This window comes from Muntiacus reevesi, chromosome 6, assembly GCF_963930625.1.
Source record: "Muntiacus reevesi chromosome 6, mMunRee1.1, whole genome shotgun sequence".
NCBI classification, from domain to species: Eukaryota; Metazoa; Chordata; class Mammalia; order Artiodactyla; family Cervidae; genus Muntiacus; species Muntiacus reevesi.
Window position 1 is genome coordinate 71,333,608 of NC_089254.1, and position 21,121 is coordinate 71,354,728.

General features: G+C 39.1%; 1 long non-coding RNA gene across 1 annotated transcript in view; it reads left to right on the forward strand.

Annotated features, from left to right (window-relative positions):
- LOC136170535 (uncharacterized) overlaps positions 1-21,121 on the forward strand; it is a 201,310-nt gene that overhangs the window by 169,866 nt on the left and 10,323 nt on the right. Inside the window, exon 2 of the long non-coding RNA XR_010663647.1 lies at positions 19,808-19,835. This is a non-coding gene — a long non-coding RNA (uncharacterized lncRNA). The remainder of the gene's footprint in view (positions 1-19,807; positions 19,836-21,121) is intronic.

Consider the following 21,121-nt stretch of genomic DNA (forward strand, 5'->3'; position numbering starts at 1 on the left):
AATGTTCCTACCAGTGTCTGGCTCCAGCAGCTTCTGCTCCTAGGTCTTGGTAAGCAGATCTAAGCTGTGACTCTAGATTTTCTTGTTCCTCCAGCTTGTGGGGTAGTAATTTTCCCTAAAACCTTATTTCTCTAATGAGTCAAAATGAGTCATTAATGATTAATTTGTTCAGCTTTTTCTTATTGTAAGGATGAGGGTGATAAAACTCAAACTGTTTATACATAGAACTGGAGCTGGAAGTTTTATTTAAGAAATGTTTGTATCACCAATTTTATTGGATTTATATTAAAAGAAGGAGAGAAAGGAAGACAGGATATTTTTTTCTATAATAATCAAGAACTAGTATTTCAGAACAGATTTACTTCTTTCCTGAACACAAGCAAGTAGAGAAAGTGGTACTAGAATTGAGTTGAGTGTGTCTTTTGCTTGCAAAAGTTTGATATAACCCAAGAGAGTATATATTCAGATTTTGTAGATATAAAAGAGAGATTGAGTTGGAATTTTTTTTTAATCTATTTTTAATTGGAGGATATTTGCTTTACAGTATTGTGTTGGTTTCTGCCTTACATCAACATCAACCTGCCATAGGTATATATATATATATATATATATATGTCCCCTCCTCTCAAACCTCCTTCCCATCTCCCATTTCATACCACCTCTCTAGATTGTCACAGAGCATGAGTTTGAGCTCCCAGAGTCATACGGCAATTCCCAAGGGCTATTTTACATATGGTAATGTATTTACATATGGTAATATATTTTACATATGATAATATATTTGTTTCCATGCTACTCTCTCAATTTGTCCCACCCACTCCTTCCCCTACTGTGTCCACAAGTCTGTCCTCTGTGTCTGTAAATAGAGTTAGAATTAGTTTGGCTTAAATTCTTTCCATATATTGTTTGCTCTAAGGTCTGAATTATTCATTGCAAGCATTTACTCTAGTTTCTAAAATTTCTCACTAAAACTTGCCTCACTTTCTAAGTTTGTCATGTAAATTCAGGCAATTTAAAACATTTGGAGTATTTCTATAAAAGTACTCAACAAAATTAACCAGCAAAGAAATATTTTCATGACCTATACTTCAATAGTTAAATATCTTCAATATTTTCAAAACAAACCAACAAATCACATTTGGATAAAAACTGAAGATGGAACATTTCAAAGAAGAATTATTCGTAAAATTCAAGTGTTCTCAAATTAAAGCTTATAGTGGAAACTATTTCACAATTTTAATTATATTGGTTATTCTCCCCAATGTTTATAATGGGTTACAATACCTAAACTGGATGAGAAAAGCCAAGTACAAAATGTCATGACTTAAACCACATAAAGGCTCTTAATACTTTTGCTAATTTCCACCCCCCTCAGGCGTATGTTGTGAAATGTAGACTTCTGCAAGTAACTGGCACACCCACACTCCAGAGTCCCCAGTGAGTTGCAGACAAGTTCCAAGAGTTAAGAATTATTCCTCTTTTTAAAATAACTAAAATAAGGAAAACCATCATTTTTCTTCATAAAAATTGGATAAAAACTGTCTTTTTACTTGAGGGTGTATTTGTGTCTCAGTCACAGATTAAATATAGTTGTTTCTGTGTGTGTTTGTAGTGCGGTCTGTAAATCAAGAGACAATCTTTCCAAAGGAGAACTGTATGTGAAATAGTGGAGTATGTGCTTTTCTTGACTCCTGCCATTTTCAACCTTTTCCCAATTTTAAGTCAGATAGATGCTTAGAGCCCAGAAATCTTGTTTCAAGCTCTCCTCCTTAAGTGCATTTGTTTTGCAAATAGAAAGGGCCATTAACTTAATAATTTGTAGCCATTTATCAAGCATTTAGAACATGCCAGATACCAGCCTAGTTCTTTTTCCTTCTTTATCCTTACTATCTATCATTCAAGGGGAGAAATATCCTTCCTTTTAAAAAGGTTATTTGTTAACCAGGGAACTTTTTTGGCCTACTGTTAATTGATTGAACATCTCTTCTGGTCAGAAGCAGAGATGCTTGGAAAAGGCAAATGAAACAGCTTCTAAAAGCAAAGGGCCAACTCCAAAGCCTGCCCCAGAGGTCACCTTCCTGAGGAGCTGTTACTCGGCCATAACAGCCCAGTTTACCCAGCAGGTCAACATATAATCAAGATAGCCATGTGCTCATGTTGTTTTTTTGGTGGCCAGGACACTATCAGTCCTGAGGCAGCTGCAATAAAACAGAGATTGCACTGGTTTGCAGAAGTTTTGGAAATTTCATTGTTGCTATGATATTTGACTGGAGTCCTTGAAATCAGGGCATGGCTGTCTCCACTTCAACTCCAAAGTAGAGTTCTGGACAAGAAAGGAACCCCCTTCCTTTCACCCATTGCAAGATTTTATAATCTCTTCAATAATTCAGCTCCACCCCCACCTCCATCTCTGATACCTACAAATTCGCACCAAATAGCTTGGTTTAGGAATAATCATCCTGGGAGACATGGGAAAAATCAGTCTGCTTTTCCAAATTTTACAACTAGATGAATATACTGAAAGTTCTTCTCCTACTGCCTCTTTGGACGACTTTAAACATTTTTTCCATCTTTGTCTACAAGCATGAGGGTGCTGTCTTCATCCATCATCTTGACTGAAGTGGCATTACTTGGTTTCTCCACCTCGTGAATAGATTTTGTGATGTAAAAGTGTCATATGTAAGCATATCAATTGGGAGCATAGTGAAGAGAAAATGTGTAGGTTGGCATGCAGCTGGTTCTGTATTAGATTAAGAAATGTGAAATAGCTATAATGTTCCTTGATTTTAGGGCAGTTTTTATTATTGCCAGCATTGTTTCAAGCAGAAGTTTCACTCTTGGTCTCAGGTTCTGAATGAAACTTCCCTTACACATGGAAATAGATAATCTGGACCAGAGGAAATTAAAGCACAGAAAGAAAACAAAGCCAAAATGAAACTAACAGGTGGTGTTACTGATAAAGAACCCACCTGCCAATGCAGGAGACATAAGAGACACGGGTTCAATCCCTGAGTCAGGAAGATCACCTGGAGTAGGGAATGGCAACCTGCTCCAGTATTCTTGTCTGGGAAAATCCCATGGACAGAGGAGACTGGCAGGCTATACTCTATAGGGTTGCCAAGAGTTGGAAATAGCTGAAGTGACCTAATGTGCATACATATACACTACATAGGATGAGTATATTTGTTATAAGTGATTCAAACACTTGACTTCCAGTTTTATAGAAATCAAATTAAATAAAAGCACAACTACCTACATGTGCATATATTTAATTAGCTGAAATGAATAAGTATGCTAACTCCTGAAGGGACGTACAAGTATATCCTTTTCACTCAGTTCAGTTCAATCGCTTAGTCGTGTCTGAATCATTGCAACACCATGGACTGCAGCATGCTAGGCCTCCCTGTCCGTCACCAACTCTCAGAATTTACTCAAACTCATGTCCATCGAGTCACTGATGCCATTCAACCATCTCATCCTCTGTCATCACTTCTCCGGCCTTCAGTGTTTTTGAGCATTAGGGTCTTTTCAAACGAGTCAGTTCTTCGTATCAGGTGGCCAAAGCATTGGAGTTTCAGCTTCAGCATCAGTTCTTCCAATGAACACCCAGGACTGATCTCCTCTAGGATGGACTGGTTGGATCTCCTGGCAGTCCAAGGGACTCTCAAGAGTCTTCTCGAGCACAACAGTTCAAAAGCATCAATTCTTTGGCACTCAGCTTTCTTTATAGTCTGACTCTCACATCCATACATGACTAGTGGAAAAACCATAGCCTTGACTAGATGGACCTTTGTTGGCAAAGTGTTTTTTAGTATGCTGTCTAGGTTGGTCATAACTTTTCTTCCAAGGAGCAAACATCTTTTGTTTTCAGGGATGCAGTCACCAATTGCAGTGATTTTGGAGTCCAAGAAAATAAAGTCAGCCACTGTTTCCACTGTTTCCCCATCTGTTTGCCATGAAGTGATGGGACCAGATGCTATGATTTTAGTTTTTGAATGCTGAGCTTTAAGCCAAATTTTTCACTCACCCCTTTCACTTTCATCAAGAATCTCTTTAGTTCTTCTTCACTTTCTTCCATAAGGATGGTGTCATATGCATATCTGAGGTTATTGATAATTCTCCTGGCAATCTTGATTCTAGCTTGTACTTCATCCAGCCCAGTGTTTCTCATGATGTACTCTGCATATAATTTAAATAAGCAGGGTGACAATATACAGCCTTGACTGTATTTGGAACCAGTCTGTTGTTCCATGTCCAGTTCTAACTGTTGCTTCCTGACCTGTATACAGATTTCTCAAGAGGCAGGTCAGGTGGTCTGGTATTCCCATCTCTTTCAGAATTTTCCACAGTTTGTGGTGATCCACACAGTCGAAGGCTTTGGCAGAGTCAATAAGGAAGAAATAGATGTTTTTCTGGAACTCTCTTGCTCTTTTGATGATCCATTGGATGTTGACAATTTGATTTCTAGTTCCTCTGCCTTTTCTAAAACCAGCTTGAACATCTGGAAGTTCACGGTTCACATATTGCTGAAGCCTGGCTTGGAGGATTTTGAACATTACTTTACTAGTGTGTGAGATTAGTGCAACCATGTGGTAGTTTGAGCATTCTTTGGCATTGCCTTTTTTGGGATTGGAATGAAAACTGTCATTTTCCAGTCCCGTGGCCACTGCTGAGTTTTCCACATTTGCAGGCATATTGAGTGCCGCACTTTCAGAGCATCATCTTTTAGGATTTGGAATAGCTCAACTGAAATTCCATCACCTCCACTAGTTTTGTTTGTAGTGATGCTTCCTAAGGTCCACTTGACTTCACATTCCAGTATGTCTGGCTCTAGGTAAGTGATCACACCATCGTGATTATCTGGGTCGTGAAGATCTTTTTTGTACAGTTCTTCTATGTATTCTTGCAACCTCTTCTTAATATCTTCTGCTTCTCTTAGGTCCATACCATTTCTATCCCTTATTTTGACCATCTTGGCATGAAATGTTTCCTTGGTATCTCTAATTTTCTTGAAGAGATCTCTAGTCTTTCTCATTCTATTGTTTTCCTCTACTTTTTTTGCACTGATCACTGAGGAAGACTTTCTTATCTTTCCTTGCTATTCTTTGGAACTCTGCATTCAGAAGGGTATATCTTTCCCTTTCTCCTTTGCTTTTCACTTTTCTGCTTTTCAAAGTTATTTGTAAGGCCTCCTCAGATAGCCGTTTTGCTTTTTTCCATTTCTTTTTCTTGGGGATGGTTTTGATCCGTGTCTCTTGTACAATGTCATGAACCACCGTCCATAGTTCATTAGGCACTCTGTCTATCAGATCTAGTCCCTTAAATCTATTTCTCACTTCCACTGTATAACTGTAAGGGATTTGATTTAGGTCATACCTGAATGGTCTAGTGGTTTCCCTGCTTTCTTCAATTTTAGTCTGAATTTGGCAATAGGGAGTTCATGATCTGAGCCACAGACAGCTTCCAGGCCTTGGAGTACAGAATAAAGCAGGGCAAAGGCTAATAGAGTTTTGCCAAGAGAATGCATTGATCATAGCAAACACCCTCTTCCAACAACACAAGAGAAGACTCTACATATTAACATCAACAGATGGTCAACAGTGAAATCAGATTGATTATATTTTTTTGCAGCCAAAGATGGAGAAGCTCTATACGGTCAGCAAAAACAAGACTGGGGGTTCATCTTTCAGTGTCCTGTCTTTTTGCTTTTTCATACCATTCATGGGGTTCTCAAGGCAAGAATACTGAAGTGGTTTGCCATTCCCTTCTCCAGTGGACCACAATTTTGTCAGAACTCTTCACCATAACTTGTCCATTATGAGCCCTACACAGCATGGCTCATGGTTTCATTGAGTTAGACAAGGCTGTGGTCCTTGCGATTAGATTGGTTAACTTTCTGCAATTGTGATTTTCAGCCTGTCTGCCTTCTGATGGAGAAGGATAAGAGGCTTGTGGAACCTTCTTGATGGGAGAGACTGACTGAGGGGGCAACTGGGTCTTGTTCTGATGGGTGGGGCCATGCTCAGTAAATCTTTAATCCAATTTTCTGTTGATGGGTGCAGCTGTGTTCCCCTCCTGCTATTTACTTGGAGCCAAACTATGGTGGAGGTAGTGAAGATAATGGTGACCTCCCTCAAAAGGTTCAACGCATGCACTTAGTGCCCCCAGCTCTGCAGCAGGCCACCACTGACCCATACCTCTGCTCGAGACTCCTGGACACTCACAGGCAAGTCTGGGTCAATCTCTTGTGGGGTCACTGCTCCTTTCTCCTGGGTCCTGGTGCAAACAAGGTTCTGTTTGTACCCTCCAAGAGTCTATTTCCCAGTCCTGTGTAAGTTCTGGTAGCTCTATGGTGAGGTTAACGGCGACCTCCTCCAAGAGGGCTCATGCCATACCCAAGTCTGCCACAGCCAGAGCCCCTGTCCCTGAGGCAGTCCACTGCTGACCCGTCCCTCCACAGGAGATGCTCAAACACAGCTCTGTCTCAGTCTCTGTGGGGTCCCTGGGTCCTGGTGTGCACAAGGTATGTTTGAGCCCTCTGAGCATCTCTGGCAGGAGTGGGATCTGATTCTAAATGCAAATTCGACCCTCCTACCATCTTGCTGGGGTTTCTCCTTTGCCATTGGGCGTGGGGTATCTCCTCATGGCTGCTCCAGCAAAGCGCAGCCACTGCTTTCTGAATAAAAAATTTGTAAAACAATTTATTGAATGGTTTTTAAAATATCATTATGCAGTTGTGGATATAAGATGAGTAAAAAGGATTTGAGCAATTGTGGTTCCAGTGATGAAATTTCTGGTCATTGGGTTTATTGGAGGAGAAAGTTTGAACAAGCATTTGTGGAAATCCTTCTCTAGGCATGGTAGAAAGTTTGGATAAAATTGAAAGAAAGCTGGACTAGAAATCAAGATCCTGACTTGGAATTCTAGTTCTGAAGGTGACTCTACATTTGACTTTTATTAAGTCACCCTCTCCATTCCCCTGTTTTTCTTTGGGCTTGGAAACATATGCTTCAGTTCGGTTTTGTTTTCTTCTGTCTCTCTAGCACCTAAAAAACTGCCTGGTGCATAAGTGCACAGTAAATATTTTCAATACATTTGCGGAGTGAATAGAAGAAATGGATAGCATAGTACCAGATTGACAAAGTGAAACTATCTTTGATGAATATGAAATTCCTTACAAATGTTGAGTGAGGGCAAGAGGGGGGCTTGAGATTGGAACAATTCTGTCTTATTTCTGGGTGTCTTAATCGGCTTGGGCTAATAGTAATAAATACCACAACTAGGTGGTTTGCACAACAGAAATTTACTAATGTATTCTCACAGTTCTGGAGGTTGGAAATTCGAGATAAAGGTGTTAGCAGGGTTGGTTTCTCCTGAGGCCTTTCTCCTGCTTGTAGATGACTGTCTCCTTCCCGTGTCCTCAGATCATCATCCCTCTGTGAGTGTCTGTGTCCTGATCTCTTTTTCTTGTTAGTACACCAGTCCTATTGAATTAGGGTCCTCATAGTGACCTCATCTTATCTTAATTATCTCTTTCATCACATTGAGGGTTAGGTCTTCAACATATGAATTTTAGGAGCACATAGTTCAGTCTAAAGCATCAGGTAACCCCAAGGAGAACAAATTCAATGGCACTCTGGTATCTCAGCACACTAACAACAACAACAAACCCTAAGCAGTCATTCCTGAAATGAGGCAGGATCAAAACTAATAGAAGGAGTTTCCAAACCATATTTAAATAGTGAATTTTAATTATTAAACTCCAAATAAAGATTCTTAGCCAAAATTGTTTTTTAACCCATATTATATAACTGTATAACTAGAATAGAGACACAAATATTTTACAGTAATAGAACATTTGTAAGAGTGAAAATACATAATTCTAACTTTATTTTCTGATTGCTCAATGTTCACATCCGTCAATGGTTAGCATATTTTGAGATTTAGAAAATGTTCTGAAAATTAAATGGGGCCATAAAATCAAAACAGGAAAAGTCACCAATGCCAATTCAAAATATTTGAAAGTCAAGAAGAGCATTAGGAAAGAAGAAAAATAATCCCCATTCTTCCTGCCAATTAGCATAATTTGCCCAAAGTCATTGCAAATCATCTGATTTATTAATATCCACTGGTCAATTCTATGTACTTATACTCTCAGTGACAGAGATGCTCAATCTCTTCTTTTTAAAACACTTGTATTTTAAACTTGGCTTCTGGGCCACAATGTTCTCCTAGTTTCCCTCTCATTTCTTTTTCTTTGTTAATCTATACTCTTTCCAGGTCATCTTCTCTACTATAAGGCTTTCAACAGCAAAAATACACAATTGCTTTTCAACTTTATATCTGAAGCTCTGACCACTCTCTTGAAGCCTAGTGTTACGCACCCAACTACACAATACCTCATTTTTTTCTCTCCGGATTTAGCAAACTTTATCCTTGAGACAAATACAAGCCACCTGGTCCTTGAGGCCAAAATCCCCAGTCTCTTACTTGTTCTCCTGACTCTCCCTTGGTAAGCAAATTCTTCAAATAAGTACATGCTTCATGTGGACTTCGGCCAATGTCCTTGATCGGTCTTCTGGTTCCTCTCCAGCCTACTGGTATGCTTGTCCTCCCCAACTCACACCACAAAGCCCAGAGGTCTTTTGATTTAATGAGCTTATAGAACAAAACGAGAAGAAGGGACTGATGTCTCATGCAGGTTATGGAGAGCAGGAGGATCCCCGGTCTCAGAATGGAGAACCATGCCCAGATGTCTCCTGGGTTCAGGGTTTGTTTCTCCTACACCATAAAGGGATATACAAAGATGCCAAAGTTACCCTCTTTATTCACCCTTTCAGTATGCTTTTATTGACAATGGTTTCTGTGTAGTCACACTTTTTTTTTTTTTTTTTTTGATGTTTAACCTCCTGGTGGCTCCATTTCCCTCTGTGGGAAATAGGTTGGTTGCCATTCTCTTTCTTCCTAGAGTACTGGAATGAGATAATGCACCAACAGAGTGCAAACCTCAACCAGTGCTGGCTATATCATTAATTACAGTTAAATGGTCATTTTCTTTAGGGAGTATCTTCAGAGGTGCCTTGCTTCATGCTACATGCATGAGAGTCCTGGGTCATCTATCCCTGTCATCTACGGATTCTTGTCTTTCTCCCTTCATATCCTAGGCACCCAACCAACCATATGACACCTCAGTTCAGTTCGGTTCAGTTCAGTTCAGTCAGTCCGTCATGTCCGACTCTTTGCAACCTCATGGACTGCAACACGCCAGGCCTCCCTGTCCAACACCAACTGCTGGAGTCCACCCAAACTCATGTCCCTTGAGTTGGTGATGCCATCCAACCATCTCATCCTCTGTCGTCCCCTTCTCCTCCTGCCCTCAATCTTTCCCAGCATCATGGTCTTTTCAAATGAGTCAGCTCTTCGCATCAGGTGGCCAAAGCATTGGAGTTTCAGCTTCAGCATCAGTCCTCCCAATGAACACCCAGGACTTATCTCCTTCAGGATGGACTGGTTGGATCTCCTTGCAGTCAAACGGACTCTCAAGGGTCTTCTCTAATACCACAGTTCAAAAGCATCAATTGTTCGGCACTTAGCTTTCTTTATAGTCCAACTCTCACATTCATACATGACTACTGGAAAAATCACAGCCTTGACCAGACAGACCTTTGTTGGCAAAGTAATGTCTCTGCTTTTTAATATGCTGTATAGGTTGGTCATAACTTTCCTTCCAAGGAGGAAGCGTCTTTTAATTTCATGGCTGCAGTTACCATTTGCAGTGATTTTGGAGCCCAAGAAAATAAAGTTAGCCACTGTTTCCACTGTTTCCCATCTATTTGCCATGAAGTGATGGGACCAGATGCCATGATCTTAGTTTCTGATGTTGAGCTTTAAGTCAACTTTTTCACTCTCCTCTTTCACTTTCATCAAGAGGCTCTTGTGTTCTTCTTCACTTTCTGCCATAAGGGTGGTGTCATCTGCATATCTGAGGTTACTGATAATTCTCCTGGCAATCTTGATTACAGCTTGTGCTTCATCCAGCCCAGTGTTTCTCATTATCTACTCTGCATATAATTTAAACAAGCAGGGTGACAATATACAGCCTTGACGTACTCCTTTTCTTATTTGGAACCAGTCTGTTGTTCCATGTCCAGTTCTAACTGTTGCTTCCTGACCTGCATACAGATTTCTCAGGAGGCAGGTCAGGTGGTCTGGTATTCCCATCTCTTTCAGAATTTTTCAGTGTGAGGCGAGCAGAAGTAATGCCATGGCAGGCAGCTTAGATTAGGAGGAGGCCTTCCTACTTCTGGGTGGTAAGATTATCAGGCCACCTGATAATCAGCTTTCACTTAACAATGACCGCTGTTTGCCAATTAGGAATGGGGCAGAAACCCCCAGGAAAGTCCCACACGCGCGAAAGTTTTGACCAATGAAATTGCTTTGCAATCCACTTAAACCAACTACCAACGGCATGTGCTCACCCTATAAATTTGTGTAACAGTTTGGGCTTGGGACTCTCTGACCCCGCACCACTGCGTTGGATGCGCCAGGAGCCCTGACTCGAGTCAGCAATAAACTTCCCTTTTTGCGAGTTGCATTGTCTTGGAGGCCTTCTCTCCTCCCGCTCGGGGATTCGGACATTGCGCATAACATTTGGGGGCTCGTCAGGGATCCCTTGATCAGGGGAAGAGAGCACTTCCAGGACAGAGGGGAAGGATAGATAACAGCACCGGTGCTCAGGCAGGACAGGAAAGTCCAGTGTAAATCCGAGGCCCTGCTGTGAAGCAGGAAGGTATCTGGCACAGGAGAAAGCTTTCTATAGAGGGTTGGGAACGGACTGGATATTCCAACCGGCGCAAGACTGAGGCCAGCGAGCTCGCTGGAAGGCAGCCGGCTCTGTGGGGAGGAGAGTTCCTCTCCTGATCCCGAGTCTGGTGAGCAGTGGACGCCATTCGATCGACAGGATTGGACCCTGGGTTCACTGCAATCATGTGCAGCAACCCACACCAGAAGAACAAGAAAAAGCGCGAGCAGAATGGAAGGTGAGTCCTCACCCGTCAAATCCTTTGAAGCTGAAACTCATCCGCCAGGAGGCCTCCTAATTCTCCTGTTGATGGTTGCCCTTATCGACCCAGGAGAGACTAGTCACAACCCCCATCAACCTGCCAAGATCACCTGGAAACTCAGTGACGGGCAGACCCACGAGCTGCTCAACGAAACCTCAGGAGTCCATGCACTGAACACCTGGTGGCCAGACCTTTACTTTGATCTGAGGGAAGTCTTTCCTGGGGAAGGACCCTGGGGGAAATACCCACAATTCGGGCCATGGGGGGCTATAGGGACCGGGAGAAAACTCGGCCAAGAGGGGTTCTTTGCGTGCCTGGGAAATAACTGGAAAACCTGTGGTGGCATGGAAAGCTATTATTGCAGGAGCTGGAGCTGTGTAACCTCTTGTGATGGGCCCCGGGAATGGGACGTAGGAAACAGAGATTTGGTAGCCCTGAGTGTGGCACAATTCCAAGGGCCAAGTACCTCAGATACGGGTGCAATTTAACCAAGCTTCACAATCTCTGCAAGGCCAAGGGCTTTCCTCCCTACGAGCCGCTGTAGATGAAGATATAACTCACATAAAAGAATCAATCAGTCACTTAGAGAAGTCTTTGACTTCCTTGTCTGAGGTGGTCTTGCAGGATAAGAGAGGATTAGACTTGATTTTTTTCCAACAGGGTGGGGTCTGCACGGCTCTGGGAAAAGAATGTTGTTTCTATGCAGACCATACAAGAGTGGTAAGAGAATCTACGGCAAAAGTGAGAGAGGGACTGGCACAACGAAAGAGAGAACGGGAAGCCCAACAGAGATGGTTTGAGTCTTGGTTTCAACGCTCCCCCTGGCTGACTACCTTAATTTCCACCCTCCTGGGTCCACTTATAGTGCTATTATTGATACTCACATTTGGCCCATGTATTTTAAACCGACTAGTATCATTTATTAAAAAATGTCTCAACACCATTCAGATTATGGTGTTGAGACGACAATATCAGCCAGTGGCCCAAGATGGAAAAGAGGAGGATTCCCCTACTTGAACAACAGACAGGGGGGAATGTGAGGCGAGCAAAAGTAATGCCATGGCAGGCAGCTTAGATTAGGAGGAGGCCTTCCTACTTCTGCGTGGTAAGATTATCAGGCCACCTGGATCAGCTTTCGCTTAACACTGACCACTGTTTGCCAATTAGCAATGGGGCGGAAACCCCTGGGAAAGTCCCGCGCGTGCGAAAGTTTTGACCAATGAAATTGCTTTGCAATCTGCTCAAACCAACTACCAATGGCATGTGCTCACCCTATAAATTTGTGTAACAGCTTGGGCTCAGGGCTCTCTGACCCCGCACCACTGCGTTGGATGTGGCAGGAGCCCTGACTCAAGTCAGCAATAAACTTCCCTTTTTGCGAGTTGCATTGTCTTGGAGGCCTTCTTTCTTCCCTCTCGGGGATTTGGACATCGGGCATAGCACCAGTTTATTGTGATCCACAGTCAAAGGCTTTGGCAGAGTCAATAAGGCAGAAATAGATGTTTTTCTGGAACTCTCTTGCTCTTTTGATGATCCATTGGATGTTGGCAATTTGATTTCTGGTTCCTCTGCCTTTTCTAAAACCAGCTTAAACATCTGGAAGTTCACAGTTCACATATTGCTGAAGCCTGGCTTGAAGAATTTTGAGCATTACTCTTCCGGTGTGTGAGATGAGTAGAATTGTATGGGTGTCTGAGCATTCTTCGGCATTGCCTTTTTTGGGATTGGAATGAAAACTGACATTTTCCAGTCCCATGGCCACTGCTGAGTTTTCCACATTTGTAGGCATATTGAGTACAGCACTTTCAGAGCATCATCTTTTAGGATTTGGAATAGCTCAACTGAAATTCCATCACCTCCACTAGTTTTGTTTGTAGTGATGCTTCCTCAGGTCCACTTGACTTCACATTCCAGTATGTCTGGCTCTAGGTGAGCGATCACACTATCGTGGTTATCTGGATCATGAAGGTTTTTTTTGTACAGTTCTTCTGTGTATTCTTGCCACCTCTTCTTAATATCTTCCTCTTCTGTTAGGTCTATACCATTTCTGTCCCTTATTTTGGCCATCTTTGCATGAAATGTTCCCTTGGTATCTAATTTTCTTGAAGTGATCTCTAGTCTTTCCCATTCTATTGTTTTCCTCTATTTCTTTGCACTGATCACCGAGGAAGACTTTCTTATCTCTCCTCTCTATTCTTTGGAACCTACTGTCACCCAAAAGTAAAACCTCTCATAATGACCAAAGTATTTGTAAAGGCCATAAAAGAAAGGACACTTTTTAGATCAAAGGTTGGTAAGCAATAGGAGCATGAGCCATCTCTGAAAAATAACAAGAAGTTGTTTATATAAAAAAGTCTTTGACACAGTCCTGTGATATGTGCTATTGCATTTCATTAATTATTATTACAGTAATTGTTATTGTGGGAATAATATGATCATCTATTTAAACTCTGATCTCAGAGGATATTTCAGATAGTAAAATGGGTTAGTAGTGTGCACATAAGTACTCAAAATGTTTCTGGCCATTAGGGTAAGTGCTGCAATATTCATTAGCATTTTCTTTTTCTCATAGTAATAACCTGGTGAGAAATTTGTTTCTTATTTTCTACAATATATTGACTAATTTATTCAATTTTTTACTGCACTCAATATTTTAATTACATTTTTGCTACACAAATGTAGCAGTTTCGGAATTACTAATCCTGTGAGAAATACTTTAATAACTATACACCAACATTTACTTTTGTTGTAATTATTAGCTCAGTAGTGTCGACTCTTTACGACTCCATGGACTATACTCACCACGCTCCTCTGTCTATGAAATTCCCCAGGCAAGAATACTGGAGTAGGTAGCCATTCTATTCTTCAGGGGATTTTCCCCACCCAATGATGGAACCTAGGTATACCGCATTGCAGGTAGATCTTTACCATCTGAGCCACCAGGGAAGACCAACAATATTTACATACATTTTAAAAATTGCTTTTCAGCCTACTGTATCAAAGAACTGCTTTCCAAAAATATTTAGGTATATTCTTTCTTCTCTCACTCCAGTGTGGTTATGTTATTAATTTATATAGAGCAGGTTCATTTGTTACTATCTGCATTCCGTTTTGAATTACTCACATACTGATTGCTTTTGTTTGTTTACTTTCTTGGTATCTGAAGGACATGTGAAACATCTATAACTGTTATACATATATCGATTGTCATATATAGATATATCAAATGACAATATATAATAGAGATATATCAAGAGACATGTTAAGAAAAATTATTGTCCATTCTTTATTCCTCCTTCTCCATTTGCATTCTTCTTTCCACTCTTGTCTCACTTATCCCTTACAGGTAGCTCATCTCTGATTTCTGGTTGACTATTTCTATATTTTGTTTTAAAGAATTTGTCTTGTAGAGTTTAAAGCATTTATCATTTGTCTTCAATTTTTTTTTTAAAGAATTATTGATAAAAAAAAAAAAAAAAAAAAAAAAAAAAGAATTATTGATAGATTGAGGATATCAATATTTTACTAGTATTTTCTCCCAGTTGGTCACTTGATTTTTTCAATGGTGTCTCATCATGAACTTCTAAATTTTAATTTTTGTCAGTTTTTTATTTCTTCTGCGTTTTGATCATAGCTAAGAAGTCTTTCCCTATACCAAAATGTAAACAACAATTCACCTATTTTTTTTTTTTTTTAATTGCACTTCACGGCTTCAATTTTCACAATAGACTCACTAATCCATTTAGAGAGTTTCTCTTCTCTGTGATATGATGCTTGGGTCTAATTTTCTTTTTTCCTTTTTCCCAAGTAGCTACTCAACTTTACCAGCACCAATAAATAAAAAGCTTATATTTGCTCCTATAATTTGATATGCTACCTTTGTCAGATACTGTATTTCCATATGCATTTTTACTTCTTCTTATTTTTCATCATTGGTCACTTGTTTATTCAAATCCCATTACTTCTTTGTATTAATTATTAACATTTCATGGGATGTATTAATATCTGTTAGGGCTAATTCTCTTTGGGATTTCCTTTTTCTTGTTTTCCTGGTTATTTTGAGTGAATAATTTTCTGTAGGAGTTTTGGTATAAACATTATAATGTTTTATGAGATTTCTGGTTCATTATATTATTTCTGGTTCATTGCTTTATTTTATTTTTCTTTAAGGAATCCAACAACATGAACGTTATTTTTTTCTTTGCTTGTCTTCATTTCCACTACTTTTTTTTTTCTGATACTTTTGGTTTTTTTCTGTGTGCCATTTTCATTGTCACTGAATTTGCAAATTAATTTAAGAAAAATGACATCTTTATAATGTTGACTCATAATTAAAGAGGATGTCTTTTATATATTCAAGTTTACTTTTGTGTTTTTTAGTAGTTGTTTGTGAGAGCATGCTCAGTATTGTCTGACTCTTTGTGACCCCATGAACTGTAGCTCACCAGGCTCCTCTGTCCATGGAAATTTCCAGGCAAGAATATTGGAGTGGGTTGCCATTTCTTTCTCCAGGGGATCACCTGACCAAGTGGTCAAACACACATCTCTTGCATCTCCTGATTGGCAGATTGGTTCTTTAACAGCTGAGCCACCAGGGAAAATCCTTTTTAGGACTTAAAAATATTTCAGACATTTTCCTCTCATAGGATTTGCACCTTTTTTGTTAAGTTTATTCTGAAGTATTTTTTTTTTTTGGTAGCTATTCTAAATGACATTTTCTTTATTATTATGTGCTCTTTTTATTATTTATGTTTATGAAAGCTATTGACTTTTTACATGTTAATTTTATACCTTACAGTACTTCACTGATTTGGAGAAGGAAATGACAACTTACTCCAGTATTCTTGCCTGGAGAATTCACATAGACAGAGGAGGCTGGTGGGCTACAGTCCATTGGGTCTCAAAGAGTTGGACACGACTCAATGACCCAATAATCACTTCACTGATTATTTTACTGTTTGAATCAATTGTGTCATTTTTTGTTCTCTGCGGTTTTCCAAGTAGTCTTTTACGTGCAAAGAGGGACAGTTTTACTACCTTTTTAAAAATGAAATACAGTTGATTTATAATATGACACTAGGTTCAAGTGTACACCATCGTGATTCAACATTTTTATAGATCATACTTCATTTAAAGTTGTTATAAAATATTGGCTGTATTTCCTGTGCTGTACAACATATTCTTGTAGCTTATTTATTTTATGCATAGTAGTTTGTACTTCTTAATCTCCCACTACCTTGTCCCACCTCCTTCTCTCTCCTCTCTGGTAACCACTAGCTTGTTCTTTATATCTGTGAGTCTGATTTTTCTTTTGTTATATTCATTTATTTTTTAGATTCCACTTGTAAGTGATAAAATATAATGTTTGTCTTTCTCTGTCTGATTTATTTCATGAAGTGTAATACCTTCCAGGTAGATCTGTGTTGTCTCAAAAGGCAAAATTTCATTCATTTTTACGGCAGAGTAGTATTCCATCATATATATATATATATATATATATATATATATATATATATATATATATATATATATATATATATATATATATTCTTTATCCACTCATCTGTCAGTGGACACTTAGGTTGCTTCCATATTTTGGCTATTGTAAATTATGTTGCAATGAACATAGGGGTGTGCTGTTATTGTTCATAAATCATTGGTTCTTTTTACCTTATAGGACTTATGGGTTATTTGATTTATTTCTGAGAGCTATTAATTTGGTAGGTCTTGTTTATAATTCTGGAGCAATTTCCACATATATCTGGTCAATCTTTTCAATGTATAGTATTTTACTATATCTATAAAAGTTTCTTGTACTATAATTTGAAATATTGTTTCTGATTCATTATTTTATTTTTTCTTTAAGAAATCCAACAATATGAACGTTGTTTTTTCTTTGCTTGTCTTTCATTTCCACTACTTTTTTCCATGTTACTTTTGGCTTTTATCTGTGTGCCATTGTCATTATCACTATGAAAATGAAGACTAAGAGAAAGCTACTAAAGCTTTTTTGTCTTTCATTAATGCCCTTTAATTTTTGGGGGGGTCTATTTTCTTTTAGACAGACTGCAATTTACTCTTTTTTAAAATCTTAAATTGATTTATTTTTAAATAGAAGGATAATTGCTTTACAGAATTTTCTAGTTTCTGCCAAACATCAATGTACTCTTTATTTTTTTGAGATAAATTTGATCTTTTTCTTGAATTTCTTTTGAGTTCAACCACCTTTTAGAAAAAAAATGATTTCTGTTTTTGTCCATTACCTTTTTCTCTAATCTTTAAATTTCTGATTCAATGTGGTTTTTCATACTTTGAATGTTTGGGTACCTGTAATTAGGTTTGGAGAATTGTGCTAGGCAGCCTTCCAAGATGGCTCTTCAAATTCCCAATTCCTGCAATATATGTTTCCTTGAGTGTGGGCAAAACTTGTGAATATGATGATATGTCAACCTTATAATTACATTATGTTATATGGCAAAAGGAATTTAGCAGGTGTAATTAAACTATTTATTTAGTTGACTTACTGTAAGCTATTTAACAGGGAATTTATCCTGAGTGGACCTGAACTATTGAAATAAGTCCTCAAAATAGACAAGAAGTTCAACAGGTGCTTGCTTGCTGACCTGGAAGAAAGCAGAGTTCTGTTTTGAACTATCTAGGGAAGAGCTACAAAGCTAGAACAAGACAGCAGGCTCTAGGAACTGAGAATGAGTCCTATAAAAATGTCAGCAAGAAAATGACACCCTTTTTCTGCCTTAGTTCCACCAAAGACATGAATAAGCTTAAAAGAGGAGCCCAAGCTCCAGTTTGAGAACAAAACCCCATCTAATATCTTGATTGCAGCCTTTGGAGATCTTGAGTGGAGAACCTGTTTATGCCTTGCGCAGTCTTCTGATTTACAGAAACCATGAGATAATAATAAGTGGGTGCTCTTTTAAGTCTTCACCTGACTAGCTCAGTCGATAAAGAATGAGACTCAATCTCAGGACCCTGGGTTCTAACCTCATGTTGGGCATGTACTTTTCAGCTTCCCAGGTGGCTCAGTGGGTAAAGAATCTGCCCACAAGGCAGTAGTTTATGGTGATTTGTCATGAAGCAATAGAAAACTAATATATATTTTAGTGTCTGGACATGAGGTGTGAGAAATGTGTGAATAGTTTGGGAATTAGGCAGTGAAAGAGGATAGAATTTGGGGGAACATGATAGACAAAACCTAGAATGTCTGGAACAGACTGTTAGTAGAAATCTGGACTTTGAGGACACTGCCAGTTATATATGGTTCAAAAGAAGTGAGGTACATGTTATTAGAAACTAGGGGAGGGGAATTCTTGTAGAAGCAGAGAGGTGAGCAAAATAGTCAAACCATAGTTTTGATTATATGGAAATTTCTTGGCAAAGTGATGTCTCTGCTTTTTAGTATGCTGTCTAGATTTGTCATAACTTTTCTTCTGAGGAGCAAACATTTTTTAATTTCATGGATGCAGTCACCATCTGCAGTGATTTTGGAGACCAAGAAAATAAAATCTGCCACTGTTTCCATTTTTTCCCTATCTATTTGCCATGAAGTGATAGAACTGGATGCTGTGATCACCATTTTCTGAATGTTGAATTTTAATCCAGCTTTTTCTTCAGTTCAGTTCAGCCACTTAATCATGTCCGACTCTTTGCAACCCCATGAACTGCAGCACGCCAGTCCTCCCTCTCCATCACCAACTCCCAGAGTTCACCCAAACCCATGTCCATTGAGTCGGTGATGCCACCCAACCATCTCATCCTCTGTTGTCCCCTTCTCCTCCCGCTCTCAGTCTTTCCCAGCATCAGGGTCTTTTCAAACGAGTCAGCTCTTTGCATCAGGTGACCAAAGTATTAGAGTTTCAGACTCAGCATCAGTCCTTCCAATGAACACCCAGGACTGATCTCCTTTAGGATGGACTGGTTGAATCTCCCTGCAGTCCAAGGGACTCTCAAGAGTCTTCTCCAACACCACAGTTCAAAAGCATCCATTCTTTGGCACTCAGCTTTCTTTATAGTCCAACTCTCACATCCATATACGACCACTGGAACAACCATAGCCTTGACTAGATGGACCTCTTAGGTAAATATTATAATTCTCTTTTGAGGTTTAGTTAGCTTAGCTAAGTGTCAAAGTTACAATCGATATGTCATGAATTAAGATAAAATTTTGGTGGAAATTACATCAATTTTTGTTGGAGTGAGTTCTTTTTTCCTTCTCTTCCTCCTCCTAATATGTATTGAAAGTTTAATGTCCATATGAACCAGGCACTGTGCAAAGCACTTCACAGATATGATCACATTAGCCATACAGAATCAATTATATTAGCACTCCACTTTTATGATTAAAAATAGTTTATTGATAGTTTCTATTAAATGCAGAATTTGTGTTTTGAGTACAGATGTCTAGATCTCTCCAAATATATTTTTGATTGTCACAAAAATCCTGTGTTTATGAGTATTGTTACTGCTCTCACTCCTTCTTGTCCAAGTGAAGAAAAGGGTCTTGGAGATGCAATTTATTCCAAGATGCATGGCCAGCACATGTCAAGGAAGGATGTGAACCCAGGTCATTGACTGTGAGAGCACTTTCCCTTCACCATAGTTATAAATATAACTGTTCATATTAGAAGAAGTGGATTATGTAAACTAATTTCTCAAGCTGTTTTGTATGAAAGAAGAGGCACTAATGATCCTTGACAGTACCTAATTTCTTGTCTTATGACTTACAGATACTCTGCTGAGTTGACTGTGGACATGGTAAGTTATTTATCTACTTGATGGGCCTCTTGGGTTGTGGAAGACCAAATTATACTCAGCTTTGGATTAGAAAAATGTTTGATTAGGCTGAGTTTAACATTTCCTTTTTCTTGGTACATGCCACTCCTAAGTTGCTCTTACTAGAGCCTTTATAAAACGCTTTCCAAGCAGTTCGTTGGTCTGGGTCAGACTATTTCCATGGTCTTATACCTGGGCCATGGCTCACATGTGCCCGTAATGCCAGAGTCCGGTTTTAATAAGGGATATTTTGCCATTGCTGTGACCCCCAAAATGGCCTGAGCAAAACCAAATTGTGTTTTCAAGAGAATTGCTTTTCCCATCCACCCTGGAATAGTTGGGCACAAACAATATTTCAGTTTTTCTTTCAATAAAAGCATTGCCTTCTTTTCTTTCTTAAGGAAAATCTTCCCCAAATTGTCACCACAGAAAGGTAACCCTAGAAACATCGATGCACGGATGTTGACTTTGTAGTTGGGGCCTGAATTTGACTCTTGCTGTGAATTTTGACCTTGCTCCAAGCCTAGCTTCTGCAACCTGGTCCCTGTGTCTGTGTTATGGTTCCACAACTGTTTCCTGGTTACGCTCTGGGTACATGGCTTCGTCCTGGCGAACGCTCAGCTTACTATTCAAAGATTCCAAAATGAACAACACTAATTTCTGTGGCTATTCAAGTGATATTTTAATCGTAAGCAAACAATTATTAAGTTCATTAATTTAATAACAGTGTGGCAATGTTATTAAGCTGGCTTTCAAGCTTTTGAAACAATTCATACTTTCTCATGTCCTTTTAAAGTCACCAACAGCTTCTACAAACACACATGAATCCAGAAACAGCTGGATTAAATTTAAGTTTCAACACCTTTTCCTTTAAAACCTCGCTCTAGAACTGAAAGGTCAAAAAATGTATAACCAATTTCTTAAAAAGCCTTTCTATAATCTTAAAATAAGTTTATAGAAAATAGTCTATAAGTAAGGTCCTTGAAAATAATTGTAGAGATTGCATATCAGCAATAAAAGTTTTAAGTTTAAAACTATAATACTGCTATTCAGGTAAGCAGTTAAAAACCTTCCTTAAAGCATGTGATACAGAGAACTCTCCAAACTGTCTTTGTTCCCCTGTGGGAAAGACAGGGATGAATAAAATTATGAAAAAGAAGGAAAATAAAGCAGAATCTGGAATTACAAACCTTGTAGATTAAAATTAAGGAATGGTTTCTGATAAACACTTTATTGAACAGATAACATTTATCTGGCAACTACTAGGT